General features: G+C 43.3%; 1 long non-coding RNA gene across 1 annotated transcript; it reads left to right on the top strand.

Moving 5' to 3' along the window:
- The first annotated feature begins 4,567 nt into the window (after positions 1-4,567).
- Positions 4,568-13,813, top strand: LOC116977511. The gene is made up of 3 exons (XR_004413236.1): positions 4,568-4,643; positions 11,243-11,349; positions 13,680-13,813. It is a non-coding gene; the product is annotated as an uncharacterized LOC116977511 (long non-coding RNA).
- The last annotated feature ends 730 nt before the right edge of the window (positions 13,814-14,543 follow it).

Raw genomic sequence — 14,543 nt, 5'->3', positions numbered from 1 at the left:
TTTGATTTGTCCTGCCAAGATGTAGCACCTCACACTTATCAGCCTTAAACTCCATCTGCCATCTTTCAGCCCACTCTTCCAACTGGCATAAATCTCTCTGTAGACTTTGAAACTCTACTTCATTATCCACAACCCCACCTATCTTAGTATCATCTGCATACTTACTAATCCAATTTACCACACCATCGTCCAGATCATTGATGTACATGACAAACAACAGTGGACCCAACACAGATCCCTGTGGCACCCCACTCGTCACTGGCCTCCAACCTGACAAACAACCATCCACCATTACTCTCTGGCATCTCCCATTCAGCCACTGTTGAATCCATCTTGCTACTCCACCATTAATACCCAACCATTGAACCTTCTTAACCAACCTTCCATGAGGAACCTTGTCAAAGGCCTTACTGAAGTCCATATACACAACATCCACTGCTTTACCCTCATCAATTTCCCGAGTAACATCTTCAAAAAATTCAAGAAGATTAGTTAAACATGACCTTCCAGGCACAAATCCATGTTGACTGTTCCTAATCAGACCCTGTTTATCCAGATGCTTATATATATTATCTCTAAGTATTCTTTCCATTAATTTGCCCACCACTGACGTCAAACTAACAGGTCTATAATTGCTAGGTTTACTCTTAGACCCCTTTTTAAACAATGGAACATCATGCGCAGTACGCCAATCCTCCGGCACTATTCCCGTTTCTAATGACATTTGAAATATTTCTGCCATAGCCCCTGCTATTTCTACACTAACTTCCCTCAATGTCCTAGGGGATATCCTGTCCGGACCTGGAGACTTATCCACTTTTATATTTCTCAAAAGTGTCAGTACTTCCTCTTCTTTGATCCTCATAGTTTCCATAGCTACTCTACTTGTTTCCCTTACCTCACATAATTCAATATCCTTCTCCTTGGTGAATACCGAAGAAAAGAAACTGTTCAATATCTCCCCCATCTCTTTTGGCTCTGCAGATAGTTGGCCACTGACTCTCTAATGGACCAATTTTATCCCTCGTTATCCTTTTGCTATTAATATTGCGGTAGAAACCCTTCGGATTTACTTTCACCTTACTTGCCAAAGCAACCTCATATCTTCTTTTAGCTTTTCTAATTTCTTTCTTAAGATTCTTTTTACATTCTTTATACTCCTCGAGCACCTCATTTACTCCATGCTGCCTATAATTATTGTAGATCTCTCTCTTTTTCCGAACCGTGTCCAATTTCCCTTAAAAACCATGGCTCTTTCCAATTTTTACTATTTCCTTTCAACCGAACAGGGACATAAAGATTCTGTACTCTTAAAATGTCACCTTTAAATGTCCTCCATTTCTCTTCCACATCTTTCCCATAAATTCCCATAAATTCCCAATATTCAGGAGGGATAGAGAGAAAGGAAAAGGAGGTGGGGTAGCGTTGCTGGTTAGAGAGGAGATTAACGCAATGGAAAGGAAGGACATTAGTTTGGAGGATGTGGAATCGGTATGGGTAGAGCTGCGAAACACTGCAGAAAATGCTGGTGGGTATTGTGTACAGGCCACCTAACAGTAGTAGTGAAGTTGGAGATGGTATCAAACAGGAAATTAGAAATGCGTGCGACAAAGGCAAAACCGTTATAATGGGTGACTTCAATCTACATATAGATTGGGTGAATCAAATTGGCAGGGGTGCTGAGGAAGAGGATTTCTTGGAATGTAGGCGGGATAGTTATCTAAATCAACATGTAGAGGAACCAACGAGAGAGCAGGCTATTTTAGACTGGGTAATGAGTAATGAGGAAGGGTTAGTTAGCAGTCTTGTTGTACGTGCCCCCTTGGGCAAGAGTGACCATAATATGGTTGAGTTCTTCATTAGGATGGAGAGTGACATTGTTAATTCAGAAACAATGGTTCTGAACTTAAAGAAAGGTAACTTTGAGGGTATGAGACGTGAATTGGCCAAGATTGACTGGCAATTAATTCTAAAAGGGTTGACGGTGGATATGCAATGGAAGACATTTAAAGACTGCATGGATGAACTACAAAAATTGTTCATCCCAGTTTGGCAAAAGAATAAATCAGGGAAGGTAGTACATCCGTGGATAACAAGGGAAATCAGGGATAGTATCAAAGCAAAGGATGATGCGTACAAATTAGCCAGAAAAAGCAGCATACCGGAGGACTGGGAGAAATTCAGAGACCAGCAGAGGAGGACAAAGGGCTTAATTAGGAAAGGAAAAATAGATTATGAAAGAAAACTGGCAGGGAACATAAAAACTGACTGCAAAAGTTTTTATAGATATGTGAAAAGAAAGAGATTAGTTAAAACAAATGTAGGTACCTTGCAGTCAGAAACAGGTGAGTTGATCATGGGGAACAAGGATATGGCGGACCAATTGAATAACTACTTTGGTTCCGTCTTCACTAAGGAAGACATAAATAATCTGCCGGAAATAGCAGGGGACCGCGGGTCAAAGGAGTTGGAGGAATTGAGTGAAATCCAGGTTAGCCGGGAAGTGGTGTTGGGTAAATTGAATGGATTAAAGGCCGATAAATCCCCAGGGCCAGATAGGCTGCATCGCAGAGTACTTAAGGAAGTAGCTCCAGAAATAGTGGATGCATTAGTAATAATCTTTCAAAACTCTTTAGATTCTGGAGTAGTTCCTAAGGATTGGCGGGTAGCAAACGTAACCCCACTTTTTAAGAAGGGAGGGAGAGAGAAAACGGGGAATTACAGACCAGTTAGTCTAACATCGATAGTGGGGAAACTACTAGAGTCAGTTATTAAAGATGGGATAGCAGCACATTTGGAAAGTGGTGAAATCATTGGACAAAGTCAGCATGGATTTACAAAAGGTAAATCATGTCTGACGAATCTTATAGCATTTTTCGAGGATGTAACTAGTAGTGTGGATAGGGGAGAACCAGTAGATGTGGTGTATCTGGACTTCCAGAAGGCTTTCGACAAGGTCCCACATAAGAGATTAGTATACAAACTTAAAGCACACGGCATTGGGGGTTCAGTATTGATGTAGATAGAGAACTGGCTGGCAAACAGGAAGCAAAAAGTAGGAGTAAACGGGTCCTTTTCACAATGGCAGGCAGTGACTAGTGGGGTACCGCAAGGCTCAGTGCTGGGACACCAGCTATTTACAATATATATTAATGATCTGGATGAGGGAATTGAAAGCAATATCTCCAAGTTTGCGGATGACACTAAGCTGGGGGGCTGTGTTAGCTGTGAGGAGGATGCTAGGAGACTGCAAGGTGACTTGGATAGGCTGGGTGAGTGGGCAAATGTTTGGCAGATGCAGTATAATGTGGATAAATGTGAGGTTATCCATTTTGGTGGCAAAAACAGGAAAGCAGACTATTATCTAAATGGTGGCCGACTAGGAAAAGGGGAGATGCAGCGAGACCTGGGTGTCATGGTACACCAGTCATTGAAAGTGGGCATGCAGGTGCAGCAGGCAGTGAAGAAAGCGAATGGTATGTTAGCTTTCATAGCAAAAGGATTTGAGTATAGGAGCAGGGACGTTCTACTGCAGTTGTACAGGGTCTTGGTGAGACCACACCTGGAGTATTGCGTACAGTTTTGGTCTCCAAATCTGAGGAAGGACATTATTACCATAGAGGGAGTGCAGAGAAGGTTCACCAGACTGATTCCTGGGATGTCAGGACTGTCTTATGAAGAAAGACTGGATAGACTTGGTTTATACTCTCTAGAATTTAGGAGATTGAGAGGGGATCTTATAGAAACTTATAAAATTCTTAAGGGGTTGGACAGGCTAGATGCAGGAAGATTGCTCCCGATGTTGGGGAAGTCCAGGACAAGGGGTCACAGCTTAAGGATAAGGGGGAAATCCTTTAAAACCGAGATGAGAAGAACTTTTTTCACACAGAGAGTGGTGAATCTCAGGAACTCTCTGCCACAGAGGGTAGTCGAGGCCAGTTCATTGGCTATATTTAAGAGGGAGTTAGATGTGGCCCTTGTGGCTAAGGGGATCAGGGGGTATGGAGAGAAGGCAGGTACAGGATACTGAGTTGGATGATCAGCCATGATCATATTGAATGGCGGTGCAGGCTCGAAGGGCCGAATGGCCTACTCCTGCACCTAATTTCTATGTTTCTATGTTTCTAAAACAAAATGTCCCAATTCACTCCTTTTAAATCCTTTTGCATCTCCTCAAAGTTAGCCTTTTTCCAATCAAAAATCTCAACCCTAGGTCCAGTTCTGACCCTCTCCATAATTATATTGAAACTAATGGTATTGTGATCACTGGACCCGAACTGTTCCCCAACACATACCTCTGCCACCTGACCTGTCTCATTTCCTAAAAGGAGGTCCAGCACCGCCCCTTCTCTAGTAGGTACCTCTATGTTAGCAGCTCTATTATCAGCAGGTCTTTCCCACTAGGACCATGCATCAGTTCCAGTGTCACACCCAGTACCAGCTCAACAACATTGCTGACATTCTAAACATTTATGCATTTACATGTTAAAAATATCTTGATCAGGTGTTTGGCATGGCAAGAAGCTGGTTGCACAGCAAAGTTGTCCTATTACATACAGACCTGCTTGTTTTTCTTTATTTTCCAGGTCAGTGTTTCATCGGGATTTTGCTTCCTATTCCAAATTGCCCTGGAGAAGGTGGTGGTGAGTTGATTTCTTAAACCATTTGAATGGATTTTGTCTATACAGCTATCATGTTACAATGCTGAGAACTATATTCTGAACTCTGGATCTTCCTTTTTGCTCTATCTATTGTATTTGAGTTCGACTCGATTGTATGCGTGTAAGGTATACCTGATCTGTTCGGATGGCATGAAAAACAAAGCTTCATGAACCTCGTTACACATGACAATAATAAACCGAAACTTCCAGCTGGTCAAGGACCTTTCAGTGATGTTGGATATAGATCTGGTGGCGATGAGGAGTGGCAGTGTACTCCCAAGTCTGGGTGGTATGTGGTATGAGGGTAGATGCAAATGTTGGCATTTTCATGCTGTTGCTCTATTTAAAAAAAATCAAAACTGACATATATTTGTTTACAAAGTTGGAGCATTACCAAAAGTTTGCTTCACCCACATTAGGTTCAGTGTGGTCGGCTGCCCAGGAAGGTTAGAGCGTATGGGATCCACAGGGAGATAGTTAATAAAAAATGTATGGGCAAAAAAGTGGCTTCATGAAAGAAAACGGAGGGAGATGGTGCAAGACTGAGGACACCTGGTATCGAACACCTCATCTTGGGCCCAGATACGGCGTAGATGGAGGAATTGGGAGTAGGGGATAGAGTATTTGCAGGAAGCCGGGTGGGAAAAAGTGTAGTTGAGATAGTTGTGGGAGTCAGTGTGTTTTTAATAGACATCAGTGGTAGTGATGGACACTGGGAGATCAAGAAAGGGGAGGTAGGTGCCTTCAACCTCTTCACCCCTCTGCAAACCCTTCCCATAACTGCAAACAATACTCTAAACCTTTCATAGAGCTGACATGTTTAGAGTGGTACAGTGAAAAGCATTTGTTACATGCTAACCAGTTAGCGGAAAGACAATACATGATTTTCTGATTCTTATACTCAATGTGCCTCAACGATGAAGCCAAGCAAACCATATACCTTCTTTACCACTCTATGAACTTGTGTTGACACTTTCAGACACATATTACTTATGGTAATTTAAATTGCACAATACTCCAGCTGACAATGTTTTTTAATGTCTGGGTAAGGGTTTTTTAATGATTTGGAGCATAACCCTACTTAAAGTCATAGACTTGTACAGCATGGGAACAGCCCTTCAGCCCACATTGTCCATGCCCTCTAACTACCCTCTGAGTGAAAAGGTTGCTCCTGAGGTCAATCTAAAATATCTCTCCTTTCATCATAACCTATGCCCTCCACCCTCAATCCTCTATCCTGGTAAAAAGACAATTTAAGCCCTCGCCTCCTACACTGCAAGAAAAAAGATCCGATCGATCCAAAATCTGCCAATATCTCAAGCCCGCTAACCAAGTAACATCATGGTGAATCTCTTTTACACCCTTTCCACTTAATGTTATCTTTACTATGGCTGGTGATTGTAAATTCACACTGTACTCCAAGTATGGTCTCACCAGCGATATGTACAACTGGAGTATGATGTGCCAACCTTTCTACTCAAAACCATTTCCAATGAAGGCAAGCATGCCAAATGCTTTCTTGATCACAATGTCCATCCCACTCGATACTTTTAGGGAATCATGCGCCTGTACTCCCAGATCTTCTTGTCTGCAACGCGTCCCAGGACTCTGCCATTTATTGTGCCAGTCCTGACTTTGTTTGACATACCAAAATACAACATCTCATATGTGTAGGAAAGAACTGCAGATGCTGGTTTAAATTGAAGTCTGAAGAAGGGTCTTGACCCAAAACGTCACCCATTCTTTCTCTCCAGAGACGCTGCCTGAGTTACTCCAGCATTTTGTGTCTACCTACTTGTCAGAGTCAAGTTCCATTTGTAATTCCTTGACCTACCTTCCCTTAATTATAGCAGCGTGTCTTAATGACTAACGTCCAATGGCTCTGATATCCAACATTATGATAGACACAAAATGCTGGACAGCTCAGCGGGACAAGCAGCATCTTTGGAGAAAGAATGGATGACTTTTTGGGTTGAGACCCCAACATTATAAAGTGCATTGAGAGACCAGTGATGGCGCACATTAACTGCCATCTTCCAGGCCCTAAACTCATTTCTGGAACACCTAGACAACAAGGTCAGACCATTGACTATAACTCTGCTTTCAACACCAAATTCCAGGACCTAGGAATCAGCTCTGCCACTGGGTCTGCAACTTTCTGGCCCTCAGATTTTAATCTCTGAGGATAGGTTGACAACTCCTCCTCCACAATAACATGAACACCTGTTGCCTCAAGGATCAGCCCCATACTATACACCCTTTACACTCACAAATGTATGGCCAAATTCAGCTCTAAATCCATCTACAATTTTGCAGACAACACCACTGTGGTGGGTCGAATCACTAACAATAAGATAGAATACAGGAATGAGATGGAGAATTTAGTGATATGGTGCCAGAACAATATCCTTGGCGTTAATATTACCAATGATCTGTTGTGGACCAACCACAAGGAGGGGATGTTGCTTCATTGATTAAGGTGAATGTTAAAGCTGTAGTCAAAAATTGATTGTTCGTCCAATGAGGCTATATGGGTGGAGCTGAGAAATGAAAAGGGGATGATCGCCTTGTTAGGAGTGTACTACAGGTTCCAAAATAGTAAACGGGAATTGGAAGAGCAAATATGCCAGGAGATTGCAGGCACCTGCAAGACTAATAGGGATGTCATGAAAAGGACATGAAAATGGCATCAAAACATGGCAACTCCTTGTATGCTGTCTCAGTATACTATTCCTATGCATGTATTGAATCTAAGATGTGCCATGTATAATACTACTTTTACTAAACTGTACGTAAAAATGCATTTCACTCTATCTCGGTACATGTGACAATAAAGGTACCAGTGAGCATTGACCAAATAGGGGCAGGAGGTAGTTCTGGCGATTAACATTAAGGTAGAGCGAAAGAGGGTGACTATAGAGAAAATAGGGCCCTTAGAAACCAAAGCAGTCATCTCCGTGTGGAGCTACAGGAGATGGGTAAAATCCTCAAGGAGTATTCTCCTGTTTTTACTGTGGAGAAAGACATGAAGACTGGGGAACTTGGGACAGTTAATGGAAGTGTCTTGAGAACAGTCAGTATTACAGTCGAGGAGATGCTGAACGTCCTAAGGTATGGAGGAAGACAAATCTCCCGGGCTTTTGTCGGATATTGCACGAACCCTGGCTGAGATATATGAATCATTATTAGTTTTAGTTTAGTCTAGAGATACAGCACAGAAACAGGCCCTTCGGCCCACCGTGTCTGCACCGACCTGCGATCCCCACACATTAACACTACCCTACACACACTAGGGACAATTTAAACATATACCAAGCCAATTTACCTGCATACCTGTACGTCTTTGGAGTGTGGAAGGAAACCGAAGATCTTGGAGAAAACCCATGTGGTCGCAGGGAGAATGTACAAACTCCATACAGACACCACCCGTGGTTGGGATCAAATCCAGTTCTCTGGCGCTGCAAGCGCTGTAAAGCAGCAACTCTATCACTGCGCCACCGTGCTGCTCACAGTTAGACAAATGTACTGGAGGACAGGGGGGCTGCTAATGTTTTGCCTCCATTTAAGAAGGGCTGCAAGGAAAAGTCTGGGAGCTATAGACCAGTAAGCCTAACATCTGTGGTAGGCAAGTAACTGGAGATTATTAAGAGCGATTAGAAAAAAAATATTTGGATAGACTGGTGCTGATTAGGGATGGTCAGCATGGTAGTAGATCACAGTCAAGTGGGTGGTATTGTAGACAGTGAAGATGGTTATCAAAAATTAGATCAGGTTCTTGATCAGTTGGACAAGTGGGCTGAGGAATGGCTAATGGAGTTTGATGCAGATAAGCATGAGGTGTTGCACTTTGGGAAGTTAAACCACAGCAGGACCTTCACAGGGAATGGCAGTGCTCTGGGTAGTGTTGTAGACACTAGGATTCTAGGATCTAAGAGAGCAGGTACATAATTCCTTGAAAGTGGCGTCACAGGTAGATAGGGTGATCAAGAAGTCTATCGGCACGTTGCCCTTCATCGGTCAGGGTATTGAGTATAGAACTTGAGATGTTATCTTACCGTTGCACAAGACGTTGCTGAGTTACTCCATCATTTGGTGTCTCTCTCCGCTGTATTATCCATGCCTTTTAAATATCATCCGAGGACCTGACAACTACCACTCTGCAGCTCTATCCATATACCACACCCAATGTGTGAAAAGGTTACCCTTCAGGTTCCTATTAAATCTTTCTCCTCTCAACTGAAAACGTTGTCCTCTGGTTCTTGATTCCCCTACTCTGGGTAAAAGACACTGTGTAGTCACCATATCTAATCCACTCATGATGTCATACACCTCTATAAGGTCACCCCTCAGCCTCCTACACTCTGAGGAATAAAGTCCTTTACATACATTACAATCAGTAAGAGCACCAGCACGGATCCTTCTGGGACACCACTAGTCACAGGCATCCAGTCGCAAAAACAACCCCCTCGCATCATCCTCTGCTGCATATTACCATGGTTCTTTTGGTTCAGTTTGCCACTTGCCCTGAATCTCTGTAGTAATGTCCTGATGCTCTGGTGATTGTCCTTCCACAGCCACATCAATCTTCATTTGTCTGAGGTAGATCCGGTGGGCGGCGCGACTCACGTCGCAGCGGCCTCTGCAGTCCGTCTGTCTTTTTGTTATTTTTTGTCCCGTTTTAATGTAGTTTTTATTTTTTTGATTGGGTATGTGTGTGTGTGTGTGTGTGTGTGTGTGGGGGGGGGGGGGGGGGGGGGGGCGGGGGGAAACTTTTAAAATCTTTCCCCTGCACGGAGAACCCGACCTTTTCCCTGTCGGGTCTCCGTTGTCGTTGGGGCTGCAACGTGGAGCGGCCTCCAGCAGGAACGTCCTGGGGCTCCAGTCGCGGAGCTGCGGTCTTACGTACCATCGCGGAGCTGGCCGAGTCTGGAGCGGGTGGAGCTGTGGTGGCGCTCGGCTGCGACCCGACCCCCGGAGTTTCGGAAGCCGCAGGTCTGGTGGACGGTGATATCGGGAGCCTGCTAGGAGACCGCTTTTCGGGGCTTCCGCGACGGCGACTTCTCCCGCCTGAGTCGCGGGGTCGAAGAGTACCTGGAGCGGGGCCTGACATCACCGCCCCGCGCGGCTTGGAACGGCTGCGGGACTTTGCTAGCGCCCGCCGGGGGCTCCAACACCAAGACCCGGAGCGTGGCCTTGCATCGCCCGGCACGGCGTTAATGGCCGAGGGACAATTGCCATCGCCCGCTTTGACTTTGACTCTGACATCGGGAGGGGAAAGGGAAGTGCAGGGGAGAGATAAGCTTTTTTGCCTTCCATCACAGCGAGGAGGAGATGCGCTGTTATGGATGTCTGTGTAAATTGTGTTGTGTCTTGGGTTTTTTTTTTTTTCTTGTGTGTATGACTGCAGAAACAACATTTCACTTGAGCCTCTATGAGGTTCAAGTGACAAATAAATTGTATTGTGTATTGTGTATATTGTGTGACTTGAACCACTCAATTGTATTCAATCTAATATCCATTGACTTTGCTGTTACCAGGGCTTCTTGACGTCAAACTCGTCAAATGCTACCATGAAGTAAAGGGAAGTCACCCTCACCATACCTCTCAAACTCAGATCTTGAATTCATGTGGTCTGAAGACAAATGATCTGGACTGGGCAATCTGATCATATTGGCACAATATTTATTTGTGTCAGAGCCATGAATCATGCAGCAGGGCAGACCAATGTGGTTATGTTCCTGGACTAATAATCAGAGGTTTAAACTATTCATCTACGTACATCAATCCCACTGGTGCAGCTGAAAATTTGAATTAAAAAAATTAAATAAAATTGGCAGCTGGTTTGAATATCCCATCTGGTTCACCAAGTCTGAGAATTCTGCAACATCCTCTCACTTCTCTCCCACTGTGATTCTTCCTGCTCTCCATGTTTTAACTTGACTCGCTGCCACAGCCACATGTGTTCCTTGGCACTTGCCTGCGGCTCCAGCAGTCTGAAGGGTCCCGACCCGAAATGTCACCCATCCTTTTTCTCCAGAGATGCTGCCTGACCTGCTGAGTAAAGCCCCTGTCCCACTTTCCAGAGTTACTTAAGAACTCTTCTGAGTTTTCCCCTTGATTCGAACTCGGGGAATGTCGGTAGTGAGCTCGTAGGAGACCGTAGATGTTTCGTTGCGTTTCGTATTGGTAGCCGTAGGAAGTCGGGGCATCAGGTAAGTCGGGACATGTTGAAAAATGTCAACGAATAAAAAGAATTGCTCCGAGTACCTACGACTGGTTATTACCGTAATTCTCTGAGTTCGAATCAAGGGGGAAACTCGGGAGTTCGTGAGTAACTCGGGAAAGTGGGACAGGGGCTTTACTCCAGCACTTTGTGTCTATCTTTGATTCACCAAAATCCTTTACGGAAAGAAAACTACTGTTCTACAGTTCTGGTCTACATATGACTCCAGACCCACGTAGTTACTGATCAATAATTATGTTATTGAATGGTGGAGCAGATGCAAGGGGCTGAATAGTTGACTCTTGCCTCTATTTCTGTTTTCATATACAGATGAGTCTTACCTGCCTCTTCATTCCAGCAACAGTTCAGGATCGACAATAAACACGTGTTGTCACCGAAGCCCACATCCTGTGAATGAACCAGTGATCGATGTTCAGAACTGACATCTTGCAGTGAGGAGGAGCGGTAAGGATGGCAAAGGAAAAGGAAGTGCATGCAAGATTGAAGAGGATGGAACCTTCTGTGGAATTCTTTGCCGCAGAAGGTTGTGAAGGCCAAGTCAGTGGATATATTTAAGGCAGAGACAGACAGATTTGGAATGGTGCCAGAGGTTATGGGGAGAAGGAAGGAGAATGGGGATATATGAGGGATAGATAGATCACTTTCACAAGTTATGGGAATAGAATTGGGCCATTCGGGAAAAAGCAGGAATGGGGTACTGATTTTGGACGATTAGCCATGATTATATTGAATGGCGGTGCTGGCTCGATGGGTCAAATGGCCTGCTTCTGCACCTATTTTCTATATTTCTATTAGTAAGAAAATCAATTGAAACAAGAGTAGATCACAGTTTAACCATTTCCGAGTCCTTGTGGAACTTCCCATCTTGAGCCACCCTGATTCAATTTTCACATCAAAGACCAACATTTGAACTAGTTCCCCAAATACAATGCTCCTTTGGAAGGATTTGCTGGGAATTTGAACCATGCTGTGCTAGGTATACCTTTAATGCAGGTGCAACAGGGTATTAATCTTGCAGTGCTCACAGGACATTAATCCTGTAGCAAAGAGTGTCTGCAGAAGATTGCAAGGGTCCTTGTCATGGATCATCCCGACTGACTTAGGACTTTTGGACTTCGGACACTTTCTTTATTTTCTTCCTTGTAAACGTTGCAAAAATATGGTGACTGAATTTGTGTGTTGTGTAAAAGAATTTCACTGTGCTGTGCTGTGCACATGTGACAATACAGAACCACTGAACTACTGATGTGGGAAGGAGCTGCAGATGCTGGTTTACACCGTAGACACAAAATAACCCAGTGGGACAGGCAGCATCTCTGGAGAAAAGGAATGGGTGACGTTTCGAGTCTAGACAGAATGGTTTTTGTTTTTTATATATTTTTATTTTGAATATAGTTTATTTTTGAAACTGAATAAAAAACCTGTAGTGCCTACTGGTGCTCATCTGGAAGACCTTCCAGTGATCAAGAAACAAATCTAAAGCATTTCAAGTTCCTCCACATACTGTGCTCAGCAGTAACCTTCCCACCCCCACCATTAACCCCACCATGATCAGCTCCTCCAATCCGTGATATCCCACCACCCATCCTCTCCTGGCTGACACTTCTAATTGCCTCATCATTTCCAGCCTACCTGATCCTTCTCTTCCATGAGAAAGGCTGGTCTCTCTGAACGGCTCTGCTCCACAATGACGCCACAGTAATTTGGTTTGTCTGCCTTTGGAGCATCGTGTGCAGTTCTGGTCGTCCCATTACAGGAAGGATGTGGAGACTATGGAGAGTGCAGAGGAGGTTTACCAGATGCTGCCTTGACTACAAGAAGAGGTTGGACAAGTGTTGTTTTTTGTTTTGTTTTCTCTGGAGCTTCAGAGGTTAAGGGATGACATGAGAAAAATTAGTACAATTATGAGAGGCAGTCAGAATCCTTTCCCCAAGTTGGAAATCTCAAAGACGAGAGGGTATAACTTTAAGATGAAAATGTTTAAAGGAGATGTGTGTGGCAAGAGGCATTTAGATAGGCACATGGATATTCAGGGAATGGAGAGAAATGGATCAGATATAGACAGTGATTAGTTTAATTTGGCATCATATTCAGCACAGACATCATGGGCTGAAGGATCTGTTCTGGTGCTGTACTGTTCTATGCTCAATTACTGAGATCATCACTACTTCTCTCTCCATTCCCACCGTTCAACCTGTGACCAATCAAAGAAAACCGATAACACGTTTTCAAATAACCTGTGGCCTCACCTATAGTAAAGTCTTATCAAAGTACGACGCAAGTGAGATGGTCGTAAACTCCGTTGCACCATAACCGCCAAGGTATCCTGGAATTCCCAGTCATTGGATTCCATGATTCCAGTTAATGCTTCCCTTCGGTCAGATTCTGGTTTACTCATCATGATGTTCAGTCTGGCCTGCTTCCTGGTTATTTCTTAACATATTTTCCCAGAAGATTTGATAGAAACTGAAACTCTGGACCTGCTCGATGTGTCAGACAGCCTCTATGGAAGAGAAACTAAGTTAACAGTTCAGCTCAATGCTGCTTCATCAGAATATGAACTTAACTTTGACTAAATGGGATATATTATTAGGTTTGTGGTAAACAGCAACACAGCTGCTGCCTGGCCCTCTGAGTATTTCCAACACTTCTCTTTATATTTCAGATTTCCAACAGTTACTTTGCTTTTGAAACAGTACATGAACGTTTCATTATAAGATACATCCCTGTAATATCAACACATATTAATATTTGTTAACATTTCTGTATTTCAGATCCATTATCACAGTTCAATGCGATGGAGGTGGGTTTGCGCAATTGAAATGTTTCAGGATCCAGGTAACAAAGAATGCAACGTGAGGAAATTGTGAAAATGTCAACAGCTCAAGTTCCAGATCATTTTTGCGGGTAAATTACCAGTCATTTTCTACACTTGATAATCACCATGAGGATCGTTAATAAATAGATAGTCATGGTCATCAGTAAAGCAACTGACGTAGTCATTAGTGCAGACTATGTAATCAAAAAAGAGGGCCAAATAAATCAATCTATCTATCTATATATTAAAACTGTGTGTGTGAGATTCCATTTTCAGATTTTTTTTTCAGATTAGAATTTTGGCCTTTATTCCTTGGTCCGCCAAAACCACATGCAGAAACTCCGAGATTTTTTCCATTTCACTTTTGCATTCGCAAATCCACTCCTCATTAAATTACGTCATTTTTATGTACACATTTTGATTAAAATCCTTCCCCTCCCAAAAAATTTCAAATGTTAAAAAACACAGCTCTCACTCGTAGAATGTTGGTGAGCGTTCCATCGTGTGATGTCACAATGCCCAATGCTCACAGATGTCCAATCGGAATGGATTCATTTACAAATGCCTTTGCTCCAGCCCCGCCATCTGGAGGCACTTCCTTGACGATAATTTTAAAAGACTCTTCATGGTATTTAGATGATGCAACACTAAATGGATTTGTGAAATTAATATTGAGGTGGCATTTCAAGATGCTGCAGGCCCATTCTTTGGAAAGTGAACCAAAGTGTCACATATGTGACCAGATATCATCACAAAGTAATACATTAAAAATTAGAAATAAGAGATTAATCTTATTCTTGCTATTCCCCTTCCTTCAGAA

The sequence above is a fragment of the Amblyraja radiata genome, chromosome 1 (genome assembly GCF_010909765.2).
Source record: "Amblyraja radiata isolate CabotCenter1 chromosome 1, sAmbRad1.1.pri, whole genome shotgun sequence".
Classification (NCBI taxonomy): Eukaryota; Metazoa; Chordata; class Chondrichthyes; order Rajiformes; family Rajidae; genus Amblyraja; species Amblyraja radiata.
This window is presented reverse-complemented; position numbering and strand designations above follow the sequence as displayed.